Below are 18,384 nucleotides of genomic sequence, written 5' to 3' on the forward strand. Positions count from 1 at the left end.
TGAAATTGTGGCAAAGAGATTAACCAAGTGCCACAAAAATCAAACAAGCAAACAAAAAAAACTGACAAAGAAGCTTTCCCTCAGAAAACCTGTCCAAGTTGGAAACACTCTGATTATATGAAATATCTATTTTTTTAAACAACATATTTATAAAAATATTCCTCCTGATATAAAAGAATTGGCCATTTTTCACTATACAATTGACTGAAGCAAATATATAAAGAGCTTTTTGTTACAAAAGGATAGTGTTTCTGGAAAATTATTCTGTTTGGCTCCAGCAAGACCGAGGGAAGAGTGGTCAGCATGGTGCTGCTACAAATAGAGAGAAAATCCTCTCATTAAATTCAGGCAACTTGTCTGTGAGAAGCAGCTGAGGTGAACTATGAAGGGGTTAATGAAAAGTAGTGCCAGTGTGTAATTTCAGCTCCATTGCCCTCCTGTATTGACTTTCTCTGTTATCAAGTTTCTATTACATAACCAGATTTATGCTGCAGCTCTGAGCATTGCAAGCGTAAATCAACGAGTGGGAGCAGCCGGCAGAAGCAGACAGGGAAATTGTTTTTAGGTCCCACAGACGTTCAGTTTGGAGTCTGAAACTCTAGCAATGCTTGTGAACTTGTGACCGTGGAAAGTGGTGCTGGTGGGGGAGCTCAGCCCCTTTCCTGAAGCCTGCTAAGCTCTCTACCACTTCAGCTGCTGAGGAAGTCACAGTGAACACACAGGGCGATGGAACAGAGCAAAGGGAAAACGAGCCAGCCAAGGCACAAAAGCACCACAGAACAACTCTTACTTCTATCCCTGCTCCCAGTGTGGAAGCTGCAAGCACTTGAACATTTCTTATCCCTTGAAGAGCCTGGTAAAGTGATGCTTTTAATGTTTTCAGTCCTTTTTTTTTTTTTTTTTTCCTTTTTCCAATCAATTACATACTGAGAAGGAAACTTCAGCTGCAGAAAAGTGTGGGGGTTTGTTGTTGTTTTGTTTTGTTTCGTTTTTATTTTCTGTTTGAATATGGAAAATAAGTCTATGTAGACAATTTCTTCAACACTAAGAATAGGATCAGTACAGACTTCTGTTTGGCTTCAGAGGAGCTCGTTTCAGGCAAAAGGACACCTGAAAAGTATCCAGTGTTTTCTGACAGAAGAGTAACAATGAAGAAGAGCTATATGTTTTTCTGAGTTAAAGGTGCAATTCCTATATGTCAGTTTGTTAATTGTGCACCATTACCCATTCCTGATTACCACACCTTCAGTACCTTTCAGAATAGCTCACAGCCAGGAGGGTGTTAGGCAGATTAACGGTCCTTGCATTCTGAAGAGCTATAGACCGTGGTCTGTTTTAGAGCATTCATATCTATCTAGCAGAAAAGGTCTTCTCTTCAGCATGTCCCCCCCAGCTGTAGCAATATGGAGATCCACTAGAATGCAGCATGGCAGCACATTGGCCAAAAAAATGGATTTTTTTTGTATCAGACTCAGGATAGCCTAAAGTACAAGCATGTACCTGAGTCTTTTCGTACCATAGACTCTAGCTCCAGATATGGTAGTGTTCTTGGCCTCCACAGCAAACATGTAAGCACAAATCTAGGCTTAGAATGAATCTTCACTGTCTTGGAGGGAATGAGAGCAGGAGAGCAATACTAACAGGAAAGTATTTTCACAGATGTCACTCAAAAGGCTTTCCTTGCATCTTTGCAACTCACTTTCTTCTTCGGTGTTTTGAACTCTTCCTGGTGTTGTGCATGACCAATTTCCTAACACGTTGTGTCTCTTATCCACCATTGTCGTGAAGATGTTTTCTGTCTGTCTATTGAATTAATTCCAATTTGACAGCATGGATATCTTCTTGGGAAAGAAACACTGCTTTGGGGATGTTGCCAATTGATGTTTCTTTATGCAAGCAGTTCAGTCAGGTAAATTAACACACATATCCTTCCTGGGCTAACACACCTTCTGAGAGTCTCCAAATGCACTTGGAACATGGTGGGGGAGGAAGGGGATGTTTCTTTGTTTGTTTTTCCAGGGAGAAGTTGTGGTATTTACCACAAGCAGGCAATTGCCTACTTTATATCTACAATTAACCCTAATGATAACTGATAAAAGAAGTCAAAAAGGTCAGGTTACCTCCAGTTCCCCAGTGACTGTGGAGTTAGAAACAATTCCCATTAAAGAGAATAGCTCTGGACATTACCTGTGGTGAATGATCCAGCTGCCTTTCACCCATGGAAATCCAGGCAGGAAAACACTTTCAAGTTTGACTTGTTCTTATGCTCCTTTCCAACTTTCCAGGTAGATATTCCAACTGGTTGCTATTGTACAGTGCCATCACCTTTAAACAGTCTTTCCAAATAAGAAGACCATCAAAACTTGTCAAATTCCTAAAGGAAGTTTGTCTTCAATTAATTTACATTTTGCCATCCAAGGAATTTTTCCAAATAGCACTCATCCCGTGTGCCTCTCTGATTTACTTTGGTGAGAACTTTAGAGTCATTGTGCTTCAGTCTTCTTGAATGAAAAAGCAGGAATATAACATCTTGTTTTCTGGGACCATTAAAGAGTTTATACAGCATTTTCACACAGAAGATATACAGCTCTGTAATTATTAAATATAAGGCCTTACATTTGTAATACTTGTTCTGGAAGTGACATTTTCTTCTTATTGCCATCCAACATCAAGCTGAAAACAGTTCTTAAAAATTAATGGCCTATGCTAAATAGATACTGAAGGATCAGTGTCTAATTTTAGCTAGACTATATTATAATAAGTAATTGCTTTCTCTCATGTCATGTTTATATAGCATGACCAAGTTTAAATACCTGATTTAGTAAGTCCCTGGAATGAATAATATAGCTTCTTGAAGGAAGAATAAAAAACCTTGCGCTCCTCATTGAAAACTTGCACAGAAGTTTCTTTCAGTTTATTCAAGCTCCATGTGGATCAACTGATATCTGTGCTAATACACTGGGGAGAAACACTAAAGAAAACTCTGTCTTTTACTAGCTTTTTTGTACCATTATGTTTTAAAGCAAATCACTTGTTTCCCTATTATATTTCTCTGGATTTTCTGTATGATCAGTAAGACATGCAGGTTACAGTGTTTTCTACTGTCTTGGTGGAGAATGGATGTACACAGCTCAGGACTCGATTCTGCTCCTCTTTCTAGACAAGTTCACTAGGCGTGCACTGCCAGCAGTGAGATCTCATTTCTAGCAGAAGAAATGAGATCAGACGTAAAATCTAGTACTGTGTCATGGGAGTGAAGGCTTCAGTATCTGTCCCTCAGACTTTTTTAAAGGTGTCTTGGCATTGGATTCTCCTTTGCTCTAAGGAGATGGTTCTTGGAAGCTGCTCTAGCTGTGATAATTCCTAGATAAAATTCTAAAGAGCCAGTGGACAGCTGTCTGAACCTGTATCAATCACCATTAATTGCCAAGAAGTCTAGAACATTCATAATGCCATTTTGATCTTGTTAGCTTCAAAATGCCTTGTAATGATACTATGTTTATGTATCAGTGCATAGAGATCTTACCACAGAGCACAGCTCCAATATAAAATGCTCTATTCAAGCATAGAGCAAAAAGATGGTTTCTGCCCCAGGGAGTTCACATCTAAATATGACAGACGAGTGACTTACAGACATAAATAGAGGTGAAATAAAATACTGGTTAGCCTAAAGGTTGTGTTCTTACATCATTAACAGCTCAAACACTGTATTGGGAGGAGGAATGGGGTGTAGTGGATACAAGTATTGTTTACATATATTTTCTGCATTTTTCTGTGCACGTGTAACTCCACTTTTAAGAAATGCATACCTTGTACAGTAAAAATTCTCACTTACATGGCTACATTTTTATATTTCACTTTGAATCTTTAGTGGGGAAAAAATTACTGATGGTAACAGAACTGATGCAAAACTCAGTAAAGGTAAACATACGTCTGTATGCATGTATATATGTGTCCAGTATGTATGATGTTTTATGCAGACTGCTGGTGCAGTTTTCTCTTCCTAAATAGCTTCCACAAGTAGTTTCATTGGATTTCCACTACAGTACCAGCCAGTCCAGGAAAGTGACATTATCAGTCTCACAATAATGTGAATGAGGTTGCATGTGATAATGTCAAACAGCAAATGTTGAAGTACCCAGTTCAATAGGGTATAACTTGATTTTGAGAAAAAGTACTCCTGAATCAAAACCTATGCCTAGACATTATAGCCAAAAGTATTTTTTTAAAGTTTCTTTGATTGTTTTTCTTTTCAATCTTTTAAATTGTTTCAGAATAGATTATATGTACAATAATTATGATGTCTATGTGAAATCTGAAGTTGAAACTGATGGAAATTGGTGAATATATCTATTTCTTAACATTCTGCCTGACGCAAATGCATTTACTGTATAACACAGTCATATGAATTCTGACAAAACATTGTCATATTAGGATTTTTTTTATTAATTGAAAAATTGACAATAATAGCAATGTTTTTTGAAAAATTCTCATCTTCAGAGAAATTCTGAAGCTCTAGTATTTTTGATCACCAAAACTCCAATATGTTGGCAAAACTGGTAATCGAAGTGAAAGAATATGAAGAAAAACGTTGATTGAAAGAAATAAAACCTCATCAAAATGCTTCAAGCTTCATTGGTTCTTGTTATCTTGATCATCATGAGACAATAATTTAGAGCTATTCATACAATTTGCACTGGCAAGAGTTTTAGGGCTCGTGTAAAGAATAGCACACATTTCCTTTCTTGGGCTCATCCACAGTGACCAGTAACAATAAATTTAAATGTGGGCATAAAACTTGTTTCAGACTCTGATTCACAAAGAAAGCCTTTCTATATATTGTATCATAGCAATCCCAGGAAAATGTACAAGTTTGTTTTTGTCATTTGCAGTTGAAATTACATTATATTCATTTGCTGTTACCCCAAGTAAAATATTATAAACTGAATAATATGTGTTAAATGCAACAAAAAATTAAATTTCTGTTTCAGTACAAACTCCAACAGAGATTTATCTAGAATTATTAGTGGGACTCCTGTAACATGCCAGATGTTACTATTCTTTTGCTCTCCTGTGTTGCCTTTTAGTAAGCAGAACATCCTGGACATTCAGACATCAGACAAAAGTAAATCAGTCCAAGAAGTTTTGATAAGAAAGGACCATGGGTGGGGGGGATAAATATTTAACAGATGATAGATAGATAGATAGATAGATAGATAGATAGATAGATAGATAGATAGATAGATAGATAGATAAATGCTCCAGACTCTCCTCTGCATAGAGTATTTTGAATAATTTCTTGCAGATAAGCAGCAGTGTACACCAAAATCTCTGTCCATCTATTGCCTAATTACCAGTTTTACTCTCAACTGTTAAATATCCAAAGTGAAAGGAAGAGCAGAACAAGGACAGAAATGCCATAAACTCTGAATAAAATGAGAATTGCTATTAGTAGTGTTTTTCCCCCCATTTCCAGAACAGGGAATATTTTTTTAATCCTTTTTAAGGATGAACTCATGCAGATCTAATGATGCTGATTCACAGACACACTGAGGTAATGCACTTCAGAGAAGGACATTGCATCATTTCAACAGGTCTCACAATGCAAATATTAAAGGAAATTTCACCGTGGCATCAGCTTTTACTGTAATCAAAGACTCCAAGGTATGATTACAGCTAAACAGGTCACACAGTGAGACAAACTCACTGAGGCAGTAAGATGGTCCTGATCTAAAGAACATAAAACAGGAGACACAAACCAATTATTTTACTGTATAATCACACATAATGTTATATCATGTCTTCAAAAAAATCAATTTATGCTCCAGCCGACTGTTTCTGGCTAAGGAAAAAAAACTCGAACATGAGGACTGCACATATTTATATTGAGGTTAAACACTGTGGAAAGAGGCTGTAGAATGACATTTTTCCTCGCAGGAGAGGATAAATAGCATTTAACTGAAGTGTACAAACAAAGTACATTTTTTAAATCTGTTTTTTTATGTGCTGCTTTTCCTATTTGTAAGGAAATAAGAAATCCCATGGTTCTGATGGCTATTTAAAAAAAAAAAAAACAACTCAGGAAGCTAATATGGCATGTAAACATGTACTTCTTTCCTTGTGCAAGCAAAGATAGCTCCTGAAGGTATTGTCCACTTATCTTTTTTATAGAGTCCTGGCCTGAACCTGCCATAAGCTGTTTCCACCAAGGCCTGTGGTTCCTCCCTCCATTCTCCCAAAGGACAACTGAGTGTGAAATGGAGTTTTATTTATGTAGGGTACACAGCTGTTGCAAAATATAAATATTACTCCACCTAGAATTTAGGAAAAGCAGCTTAAAGCTTGATAGTGAAGCCTGGGTCGACCCTTCCTCCCTGTGCACATCCCTCTAAGCCAGGTTTGCACACATTCTGCTTCAGCATCTCTACACTCAAGTTGTTGCCGTGTCTCTGTCACTGTTGATGAAGGAGACCCATACCCACCACCCAGGTAGTGGCACCACTGATGGGCCCAGTCACAGGCAACCCGTTCCCAAGAAAGATTAGCATGATATCTCTCAAGCTTCATTCTTTCATTTTATGGGTTCTTTATTTTGTCACACTTATGATATAAAAGCATAAAATGTTCAAACACTTAATGGTTTTCTCTTCTGGAAAACCACACAAAACCTGACTTACTTACCAGCTAGAGAAGTAAGATTATTGCTTGACTGCCTTTTTTTTTTTTTCTTTTTGGTTTGGTTTGGTTTTGTTGAAGTATCTGTTTTCCCCCCCGAGATGTACACTGGATAAATCTTGAGAAATTTGTCAGGATTTCCTCATATGTAGTACTCTTATTCTTGGTGAAAAGTCCTAAAAGTTCTGTGGATTCTCAATGTGGTGGCTGTGCACATGTTCTTTACCCTGCACATTCCATCCAGTAGCTCACATGCTCATGATAGTCATACACTGTAGTCCTGCAGCAAATCTGAGGCATTTTCAGCAGTGTTAGGCTTGCCCTGTAGATTTACCCCATGACAGGTTGCATTTCATAGCCCTGTTGAGGGGACTTTATATTCCTGTGTATTACTATGCTTTCAAAAACAGCATACCTCAAGGATTTAAGCAAGACATTGATGTAGATTCCAACTAGTTCAAATATTTCTAATATGTGGGGCTGCTTTGGACAGACTTTCTGCACATAATTTGTATACAGAAGAGTAAAATCTGAATCTAAATTTTTAACTTGCTGGTTCACTGCCATGATTCCTACATATGCAACACTATCATTTTTCTGGGCCAGCCCTTGCTCTGGTTTGCACATTATGGGAAAAGTCTGGGCTCTTGTTTCTCTCACGTTTTCAGAGTGGCTGAATCTTGTATCTCCTTTTCACTAAGTAGTCCATATACTTTCTAGTGCTGCCCAGCATATTGGGTAAGAAGTTTTAGCTACGCTTTCTTTTAGCACTCAAAAGCCCTTTCCCATATTATCTAGGTCTGTGTTTTGTAGTGTAAGTAGCTGGAATATGAGAATTATTAACTCCTTATTCTCTTATTGGCCCATTGTCTGCAGGTATAGGATTGTCCATGATCCAGCTCTTCCTGGTGACTCCTGCCTCGATAAAGAGCTCAGTCAGTTTCTGAACACCACAACATCAGAAATTCCTCCTTCTCACTGTAAAGGCTCATCTCTACTAATTTTCTGAAACACTGAATTGTATAAAAGAGGCAATGTTTGGTTTATTTATTTTTACCTGTTCTTAGAGGAAATCCATACCTATGGAAAGAAGAGACACTTAACATGTTTATATCTGTGAGAAATTTTAATTTATTTTACTTAGAAAGAGAAAAATTGTCTCTCACAGATGTTCCCAAAACCTTCCTTGTTTTATCTCCCCAAGAAAAGCTCTGTGTATCTGTTTCCAAACTTTATCTCAGTGAGAGCTGTCTATAAGAAAAAACTGGCCTGCTTATTTAAGCTCTGTCATTGTATACAAAATGAAAGCTTTTATTGTATCACATTACATATATAGTGAGGTAGGAGTGAGAGTGCATAAAAGTCCAGTATCTACATTTGTTCATTCATTGCATCACCGTATTTAGCTGCATATTCACATGAAACAATAATGCTTTTGTATAAATCTGATGTTTAAAATCTAGTCTACCATGTAATTCTTATTCAGCCATCTATGTTATTTTCATTTTCTTAATGTTTGCTTTACACTTTGCAGAGATATGAAAGTATCTTCATCATTTGACTTAACATCTGTTTGGGAGAGGCTTTGCCAGGGAAGAAGGGATAATAATGTGGTCTGAAAAGGAATGTGTACGGGTATCACATGCTGAGCTCTGGTAGAAGTGACATGTTTAATGCCACTCAGCTTTATTTGTAATTAGTGTGCTAAAGGGGTATCTTTTGTTGCACACTGAACCTTAGCAATGTCAATGTATTTATCTGTGTGCTTGTATGCTAGTGAATTACACAGTGGTATGTACTAATGCTATAACTGGCTAGACTCTATATCTGTGCCCAGTTAGGAGTGATTTTGAAAGTTTGTCCTTTTTTTCATTTAAAGAAAGTTCACCTAAGAATAAAAGTTTTGATGACAGTTGAAATAGGTGTTTCCTATCAAATTACTCTGTAACATGAGGAAAGTTTCTAAAGAACCACAGTCAAATAATTGTGTGTCTAATTTTCCTAACAGTAGATGAGGACCTTAAAGTGAAAAGTAGAGTTGCTTACACTGTTCTTGTGCCTTCATTTTATCTTCTATTGTAAAGTATTTGCACCAGAATGTCCTGGGCTTGTCCTGCCTGCCTTTCTCTTACAAGTTTTAAAGTAAAACAATAACACTGCCTTGAGAGGGCTGCAGAGCCCAGGCGGTTAATCTGTCAGAGGCTGTCCTCAGGGACATATGTCTTCCAGTTTTTAAAGCTATTTCCAGATTAAATGACCATCCCAAGACGTTCTTTTTCTGCATCATCATTGTGGGATTTCAGCTACCCCAATTAGCATCATTAAACGTGCAGGACCTGTCTCTGGACATACTGTCTGTTCTGTGCACATGCTGCTATCTAGCTTATCACATGTACTCTGGTACCAGAAAACTTGTTTGCCACAAATTTATTCCCAATAATTACTTTTTTTTTTTTTTTTTTTTTTTTAATGAAGAGCAACCTCTTGTCTCTGGAGGTTGCCTGCTAAGCTGCAAACGCTCTAGCTCCTATCCGATACCTTCTCTCTGAAAATCAGCTTTTGACCTTCTGGATCAAAAGCAAAGCTGGTGTAAATCGGTGGAGGTGACTAGACCTGAACCAGTGGCATTAGGCAGACCCCGATGGTGGAGGCAGAAGTGTTTACACATGACACATGCCCAGTGCTCAGGCAGTGGCACACTGTGGAAGAGAATCTCCTTCTTGACATTTTTTCTCTGTGCACTTGCTTTTATTGGAGCTCCTTATGGTGTATGTAACTACATATATATATATTTTATATATGTATATATATATATACGTATATACATATATATATGCACCTTAAGCATGGCTGCCTTAAAAAAAAAAAAAAAAAGAAAAAGAACAATGCTCCCTAATATTTATATGAAATGCAAGATTGAGTATTCACAGAGGAAGTGTCCAAAAGAGCATCTATGTGTATCAGTGAGATGTGCATACACACATTCATGCACAGGATGCCCAAACTGGTACATGGTATCTAAATACAATTTCTTGTGTCTCTATTCACCATACTTCCATATAAACTAATGGTGAGTAAATATGCAAAGTAGAACTTCATATAGATATTAAAGGATTCTGTTAAACTAAAAAAAAGGTTTTATTGGTCTGTATCTCTATGAATGCTGAGCTGTGGGAGAGTGGGCTTGTGGACTTTCCGGGAGCGGTGGGGGCCAGAACCAAATGCTGCTGGGGCTGGGACTGACAGCAACAAGGCTGGTCCTGGGGCCATAGGCAGGGTGTGGGGAGGCTGGTCAGAACTGGTTGGGCTTTTTGGGGCCTTGAGGATTCTGACTGTACACAACTTTGAGCAAATACCCAAGCAAAATGCAATATAAGAGACTCATAGGATCCATTTGAATCATACCAGTAAATACTTAGCTTTCAAATTGCCCTTCAAAAGGCATGGGGAGGATGGGCTTTTCATGTGACCGTCTTAAAAGTCTCGCACACATGCACAAATGCACAAAATAAGGCAATTTTAATTATATTTTTGTGAGAGTCCTGCTGTCAGTATAATCGTAAACTCTGGTGTTTCTCATCAGCTTAGCTCCAGTTAGAAATGAAACATCTCAGTGTGACAGTAGAAAGATTTCATAAGCATATCAGTGAGATCCCGGAAGTGAGCAAGCTGGTACAGTGGATTATAAAAATGTTCTCACTACACAGGCATTCCACTCTTCTGATTAAATGCATTTCACAGTGAAGGGAAACATATCATCTGGCTCCACTGGTTGTGACAAAATGGGTGAATTTAAGCAAAATAAGAGGGCTTACATACTAAGACTGAGGTAGTATCTTTAAGCAAACCTGCAATTACTGGTACACTAACTGTCATGGCCTTTTAGACATGGAGACAGTACTTTGCTCAAACTCTGAAATTACAACACTACCTGTATCTTGTATCACCCTGCACAGCTCTTCAGCTCTGATCTCCTCATTCCAAAATGACTAAAATGCAGCTTTCCCCCCTTATTTCTTAAAAAAGTCTGCAAATTTTAAGAATTTGGTAAGTTATATTTTGAGTCCCTAAAATGCTAACAATTTGGCTGTCACCACAGTAAAGTGAGCAGGAGCTAGGTGAGAAGTGCATCATTTCTTCTGCCTCCTTATGGTGAGTGAAGACCGACAGCCAAGGACATCAAACAGTGCAGAGGTGAACTGCAACCACTACACTCACACATGACAGAAAAATCCTACCCAATATTCATTTATATGGACTTACCCTTGCAAGAAAGTGCATGAATAACATGGGGAAAAAATAAAAGTAGTAAACGAAAATTTACAGTTGTCTCTCATTTTTGTAAATTGAAAGAGAAAAATTAGTTGCTCTGCAACCCACAAAATGGTTGTTTTAGGGTTATTTTATCAAGGAAACAGTTAATGCTTGATTACTTGGTGCTGGAGGCGGGGGGAGTGGGGAGGGAAGGAGGTGGGAGCTGGATGATTCTTTGATTAAGAAGATCAAGAGACATTATTTTAAATCTGACAGGGTTAAAGTTTCCAGATAAATGCTTATTTCCAGATACAGCCTTTGTCAATAATGCCTGACACAAATTAGCATAAAAATAAAGTGACAATAACTCAGAAGTAATATGTCTTTCCCAGCTTTTCCTTCTAATGGCAACATTATGTTTCAGAAACTTTAAATACTTTTTCATATTCAGATTCTGCTCTGGGAGCATAAGTTATGCTAAATAAAAATTTACTCCTGATACTAATTTTACTGAGACCAACAGATGTAATTCCTTGGAAAACTTCTACTTAGCCTAAATAAAGGCTGTAAAAATATGCTCTAAATTTAGTTATTTCCTTGCTGTTCCTACAATTAGGAACAGAATTGTACACACTTCTTTATTCCTTGAGGTATACAATCTGATCATACATTAAATACTTGGGCCCAAGTATTTGTGCTTGCCCAGATGTAGTTTTCCTTACCATCCTGTTGCTCTGGTTTTGAAATCAGCCTACCCTACTAAAATTGTTTCTTTAAAACATTTGATGAAAAACGTTCGGAAAAACTTATCTCCTTTCTTGTGGAATATCTTTAAACAGAAGAAGGCACTTAGTTCCCTTTGTCCATGTTAGTAATCTTTTATTTCTTATTTTTCTCTATAGGTTTTAATTTAAAGCATGCCCTGTTATTTTTTTGGCTCACTCTGCTAGATCCAACTGTAACATCCTTTTCCAAAATGCCCACACAATAAAAACTGCTCAACCATAAAAAATTTAATTTAAGTAATGTAAAGTTGACATTAACATTAGCTTTAAGGGTTTGGCTTAAATTTAGAAACACAAGGAAATTACAGGCACTGTAAATTAAAGTTGAAGAAGGTTCATTGATTCTTTCATTGAGAAAGATTAGAATGATATGTCTATTTATTTATCCCATCCATCCCTAGCTCTGAATTTCCTTCCTTACTCTAAGTCAAACAGGTAGTGTTGTCAAAGACACTTTCGTGTGAATGAAAAATTTTTGTGAAGCACATTTGAAAAAAAAAAATAAAAAAGGATAATAATTCAAGAAATTCTGAAAGTCCCCTGATGTTCTCTAGTAACGAAACAGTAATTGAAAGCTGCTAATGTAAAGATTGGAGTGTGCTTAAAGGACAAATTTATTGACATGACAGGATCCTTACCTGGGAGAATGAACCCCCAGAGATCGGCACGAACATGTTCCTTGGCTCCAGCTGGAAGAGATCTTGCAGAATCAGACCCCATGTGGGTGCAGCCTCTCATGCCCGAGCTTTCCTGGGACATTTCAGTTCACAAATTGTTGGTGGATAAACTGCAAAACCTTCTAGGAAGCTACTGCAATCTCTTGGGTCAACGCAGGAGAGTGGTGGCTCTTCTTGAAGTAAAAAGGTGCACAGAAGGTGAGGGACTGTTTTTACTTGTGTAGGTAGAGGTAGAGAGAGAGAGCAAGAGAGAGAGAGAGAGAGAACTAGATTACTCAAAGCTCCTGAAAAACCTGTATATTGATTTGTTTTAAAAACCTGCTGAAATATTAATTTCCTGCACATTCATTGAAAATTAAATATCATTATAGCATGTTCATGCTCTACACTTTATACATCAAAACAAACACAGAGAGTTTGATGGGAAGAAAAGTGGTATTAATGAAGCAGCTAGATATGAAATAAAGTATTTCTCTGAAACTTTATTGTCATGTGAGATTTTATTCTGGTACAATGTTGCATGCTCTGAAATCACAGGTCTAGAGAATCTGCAATGGCAAGGCTGACAGACACATAGCGCTCCCTATGCAGAAACCATGGTGATGGTCACCTTATGCATATGAATGAGGAAATGAACTATATTACAGAAAAACAGCTAGACTTGGAAAAAATAAGGATGAAACAAAATAATTGGCTAATGAATATTTTGGGAAAGTAAGGATTTTTTAATAAATATATATGAGGAATCAGAAGATTTGAAGCATTAAAGCTTTTAAAGCTTTGAGGGATGGAGGACAAAGCAGAGAAAAATAATGATGTTTATGGCTAAAATAGGAAAAAATAACCATAAGAACAAATGGGTGATACTATGTAGATCTTCCTTTTGTTGTAGGACATAATACTCAGGAACTTACACTAAACAGATGTAAAGCTTTATAAATGTTTATTACGGCCCAATTCTTCTAGAAATTTCTACAGTTTTACTATTATTTTATTAAAAAGGAAGGTAATGATTTCCCAGCAGTTTCTGTAGCTTCCTACAATACCTCAGACTAGAGACAGAAATTTCAGTGATAAGGAGGGAGTCTGGCAAGTAAGAAGTGCATAGTGGTTGTAGATTTTTCATATCCACTTGGTTTGATTTTCATTCTGGCAATGAACCTTCTTCAGCTCTGACCTTAGCTTAGCTGATGTTCTCTCTCAGACACAAACAAAATACAGTATGGTAACCTGAAGCCTGGGTGCCTTTACTGATGCCTGAACTGCGCGCATACAGCACGTCACACCATGATTTCAAGACAGTGGAAGACACGCAAACTAGGTTAAATCCCCAGGAATGACTTACCAGAACAATTTTGCCTGTCCCTTTCTGCACAGGCAGGGCAGGAGAGGGCTGGAGGATGCACCCTGCTCAGCCTGCGGGAGCGCTCCCCCTCTCAGCTCTGCCTCCCCCCAGCCCTGCCTCCCCAGGACGAAAGAGGGGTGCCATGTCGCCTAAATTCGGTCAGATTGCGAATGTACCCGTCCGCATTCTCAGTCTCAGTGCAACGCTCCATGACAACAAGGTGAGACGGCAGAGGTTACCCGAACAGCTGCTTCCTAAGCCAGAAATTCCAGGCATTGAAAACCATCTGTCTATACATTCACAAATGTATATAAGGGCAATCTATCAGGCTGCGGCACTGCAGCTGCCACTCCATCAGGCCTGCTTCCTTTCTCCAGGCTGAACAATAAGAGCTAGTTCTTCACTTTGTGTCACACAGAATGGCTGATTTGATTAAGTCCCCAACTCTCATTATGCTAGGTAGGGGTGTAGAATTTCAATGATAATCCATAATGCATGACCAGTTTGTCGCCATGGCAACATAAATTCAAGGTTACTAGCTCAGACGCATAATTGGGTGTGCATTGAGTGCTGAAGAAGGGCTGTTAAAATTCTTGTCATAGAAGAGTAGCATCCATCATACTGTCTGAAATTGCAAAGTACTCATAATCAGAAAGAAAAATCCTTGGAGAAAAATGTTAATAAAATAATGATTACATCTAATATAATTATTTAAGTTTAAAAAAAACGAAGTGGTTAAAGTATTTTAGTTAATAAGAATGGAAAAGGCAACTCATTAAATGCAGAAGACTTTAGTTGAACATTCCCCACCCCCCAATATTTGCATTGTAAGATGGACCCAAAGCAGTTCAGCTCTGAATCTGACTGATTAGCTCAGGATCTAATCCATATGATACAGTAAAAGATGACGCTTCGCACGCAGACGACATGGTCTTATAGGCACCGTTTGTCCAGTTTGATCTTTTGTGGGTGAACATTATCTTTAAAATTAGCTGCACTAAGGATAAGAGGACTTTTACATGCTGATTTTTAAATTTTTTTAGATGTTGCCCTGAATTATTGCACTGTACAGCAGCCTTTTTAACTACCCAAGATGAAATAGGTAAGGTCAAATTGAACAGATGGAAACCAGACATTTAAAATATGACTGAGAAAAGCTCTAGCATGTATATTGTAGAGAGTGATCTTACTCCAGCAGATGGATGGAATAGATGACCTAGAAAGGCTTCTCTTTTTTTTTTCTCTCTCATTTCTATGCATTTGTGACTGCACATACCTGAAAGCTGGCATTCAGTATATTATTTTAGTGTGGGAAGGGGAATGTTTTTTCCTTTTTTAAAAATGTTCTAACATACATGTCTTCTGTATTCTTCTAATACTAGCAAGATAGATGTGACATTTGCCTTACTGATTCCCAAACAAGTCTTGTTTTGATGACCATCTTTGCTAGCAAGTAAGAATAGGCAAATGAGATTTTACACGAGCACTTCCAGGATGTCAGGGGCTTAAACCTAGCATGTCATTACATGGAGAAAGATCGTTACTAAATATCTTCCTTAGCTCGAACCCCATTTTCCTTGATATTGTCTGACTTGCATGTGTATGTTTTACAGCTTTGGAGAACTCTAGCTGAGATATTTCAGCATATGATTTTATTTATTATGATTTCTAGTAGAATTTGACATTATTTCAATGTATGTTTCTGTAACAATATTAAGAGAGTTTCTTCAAAGGAATGAAACCTCAATTTATGCCTGTTGAGTCAAAACTGCCCCTTGCTTCTGGGACTGAGCTTTTATCTAATTATGTTGGAGATGCTTATGATTTGTTGAGCGAATTTCTTAAAAATAACAATAGAAAATATATCGAAGTGGAAAGGCTCAATGAAGAAAACATTATTCCAGCATGAATTTTCTGCAGATTAAACTAATCTATTTGGGCTTTCCAGATTTCAGATTGCACTGTTTTCTAATCTACTCTCCATTTACATTTTGCAAACAGAAATTGTAAAAAAACTTAGTGTAAACATTATTAAAACTGTAAAATTACAGTGAATTTAAAAAGAGTGTTGGAAAGTGCATTTAGTGTTGGTTATTTTTTATACTTTAGCAAGCTTATTTCTGAGAGGATTATATTTTGAAAGCTGACATATTTTATTTAAATAAATGTATTATTTTTATGAGGTTAGAAAATATGGGCACTAAACTTGTAATTTTTTGAAATTAATTTTTGCACTGAACTGTATAGCTTCTTTTCTGAACAAGTGAGTCTAAGTCATGCTCTCTTGTCACCATTTTAAAATTGTGCAGATCTTCAACTAATTTCCATTACAGAAAAATGTGCTGTATCATAAGCCTATAAGTACCTCGTAGACAGTAGGATTTTTCACATGAGTGAGAAACGGCAAGATCAGATCCTACAGTAATGGAGGCTGTGGTTGTATCATACTGAATTCATTTTTGTCTGTGTCTAAGACGTGGTTTGTATATAAAAAACCATATATTTCTGTTCAAAATCGAGATAGGACTTTATGTTCAATGACGTGTTTTATTTCAACACAGCCTGGCTTAATATGAAGCTTGCAAATATCGCATCTGGAGGTGTATTCTCCTCTTGATGTGCACATGTAATTCCAATTAACATTAAGAATGTTAATGAGAATATGCCCCTCTAGGGGCTGGAGAGGGGGAGGTGAGGGAGCAGGTTTGTAGTTCTGATTTAAATAACAAGTGACTTTTGTGGAGAATACCAGCATGTGGTCTCATGCACTTATATTGTGGAAATGCATTGGCTCTGAATGAGAGTGCACAATTTATACATTGATGCTCAGTGATGCTTAGCCAAGTGAACCCGTTGTTGGGGGCAAATATTAAATCCCAATGTGCCTTCTCCAGGAAGGAGTATTTTTTAAAGTGTTTAGTTCTGTATTTGTGCACAGGCATAAAAGACTACTGTGAGAGAGTGGGCTGTGGTTTTGTGATTTTTTGTTTTTCTTAAAGACTAGCTTAGTTTGAAGGAGTGAACCATTTAATTACTTGTTTTTTTCTCAAGTATGAAGGATGTATAGAATAGCTTTCAAGGCCTTAAGCGACAATATGCTCGTATGCTTTGATTAATTTACATGATGTTCTTTTAGTGTTCCAAGGAAGAAGCACATTTAATATGAGATGGCAAAACAACAACAATATCCAGCTAAAAATTGCTAATAAATCATTATTTTTGTTTGAAAGTGTGATGTCACTAGAGATATTTTGAGGAATCCTATGTAAGCAGAAAGTAAGAATAACTATAGCACTTCCATTTCTGTAAATGGAAGGTAACAGATTGTGAAGTGGTTTTAAGGCAAGAAAGTATGCAATATATATCTTATAATTGCAAACAAATGTGGTTAATAGATTAAATGGAATTACCATTTCATTTTAACAGACAAAACCAAAGTCAGCGTTTATGTTTGGAATGTACTTTCTGATGCAGAAAACAGTGCAAGAAAACAAGAATAACATGCCAAACAGTTATAAAAAAAACCTAGACTACAGAAAGACAAAATCCTTTATTGTGCTAAGAATTTTTTTTTTTTTGTAATGATTACTGCAAGATGTAAAAATGACCAAGAAATAAAAAGATATGTTACATTTTAATGCCCCATCCAAATCTTTTGTTATCTGTGACAGAAAAAGATAGCCTAGACAATATAATTTATCTGTTTTGTCAATTCTTTCTGCATAAACTTTCTGCATGCCCTTTCAATTTACACATGGAGAGGTGCTGGTCATTTCATTGATCTGACACGTCACATTTCATTGTATTGATTTTAATGCAAGTGCTATCACAAGATGTGCAACATGCAGCCAGCAAGATGCATTAAAAATGTAAAGTAAAAATGTATGCTTTGTAGATGTCTTTTACTTTGACATTTTTAAAGTCAAACAGTAGAAAAACTGTCATTTGAATAGTTGTCCCATACATTTTATCTGTTGGGTTTAGTATTTGTAAAAAGTACATTTTGTTAGTACACAGCGGTATATTTGAAATGGTAAAATACCATGTACCCTGATGTTTTAACTTATTCGAGGTCAGATCATATAATCCTGGTTACATGGGAAACTCGAGATTTTCAATAAGATTATTACAGACAATAAGAAATGTCCCTGTGTTTGAGGATTATAATGCAAGACGTAGATTTGTCCTTCTACCACCTCCTCAAGTAGTTCTGCATGAATTTTTTGTTTTGCTTTGTTATGAAAAAAAAATATTTTGCACAGATGTGTCAATGCTCATTCAGTCCCATCTCTCAGCATGAAAAGCGTACATGTATACAAGATCAAAGGTGGGAATAGTAAGAAGGTATGATGGAAAAGCTAGGACTATTATTAGAAGATGCAGATGAGAGAATCTTTTTAGGAAAAGCAAGGCTAGAACAATTTTTTAATCAGAGGTTTTCATGACATTAATCTATTTCTTCAGGTTTACAAAGGAGGAAACTGTTCAGCTGCAATACCTCCATGCATTTATTTCATAGTAGCTGGAGAAGAAGGTTTGAAGAAAAATACAATCATTAAATCAGATGAACAGAATAAATAAAAGAAAACAAAAGCAAATTAAACAGATTAGGGATGGGATAGACGACACGATGACCAAAACACCAAGT

General features: G+C 36.9%; 1 long non-coding RNA gene across 2 annotated transcripts in view; it reads right to left on the minus strand.

Moving 5' to 3' along the window:
• Positions 1-18,384, minus strand: part of LOC139827634 (uncharacterized) — a 74,257-nt gene that overhangs the window by 9,160 nt on the left and 46,713 nt on the right. For both annotated transcript variants that reach the window (XR_011738513.1, XR_011738514.1), the window contains exon 3: positions 12,353-12,606. This is a non-coding gene — a long non-coding RNA (uncharacterized lncRNA). The remainder of the gene's footprint in view (positions 1-12,352; positions 12,607-18,384) is intronic.

Source organism: Patagioenas fasciata, chromosome 3, assembly GCF_037038585.1.
Source record: "Patagioenas fasciata isolate bPatFas1 chromosome 3, bPatFas1.hap1, whole genome shotgun sequence".
NCBI classification, from domain to species: Eukaryota; Metazoa; Chordata; class Aves; order Columbiformes; family Columbidae; genus Patagioenas; species Patagioenas fasciata.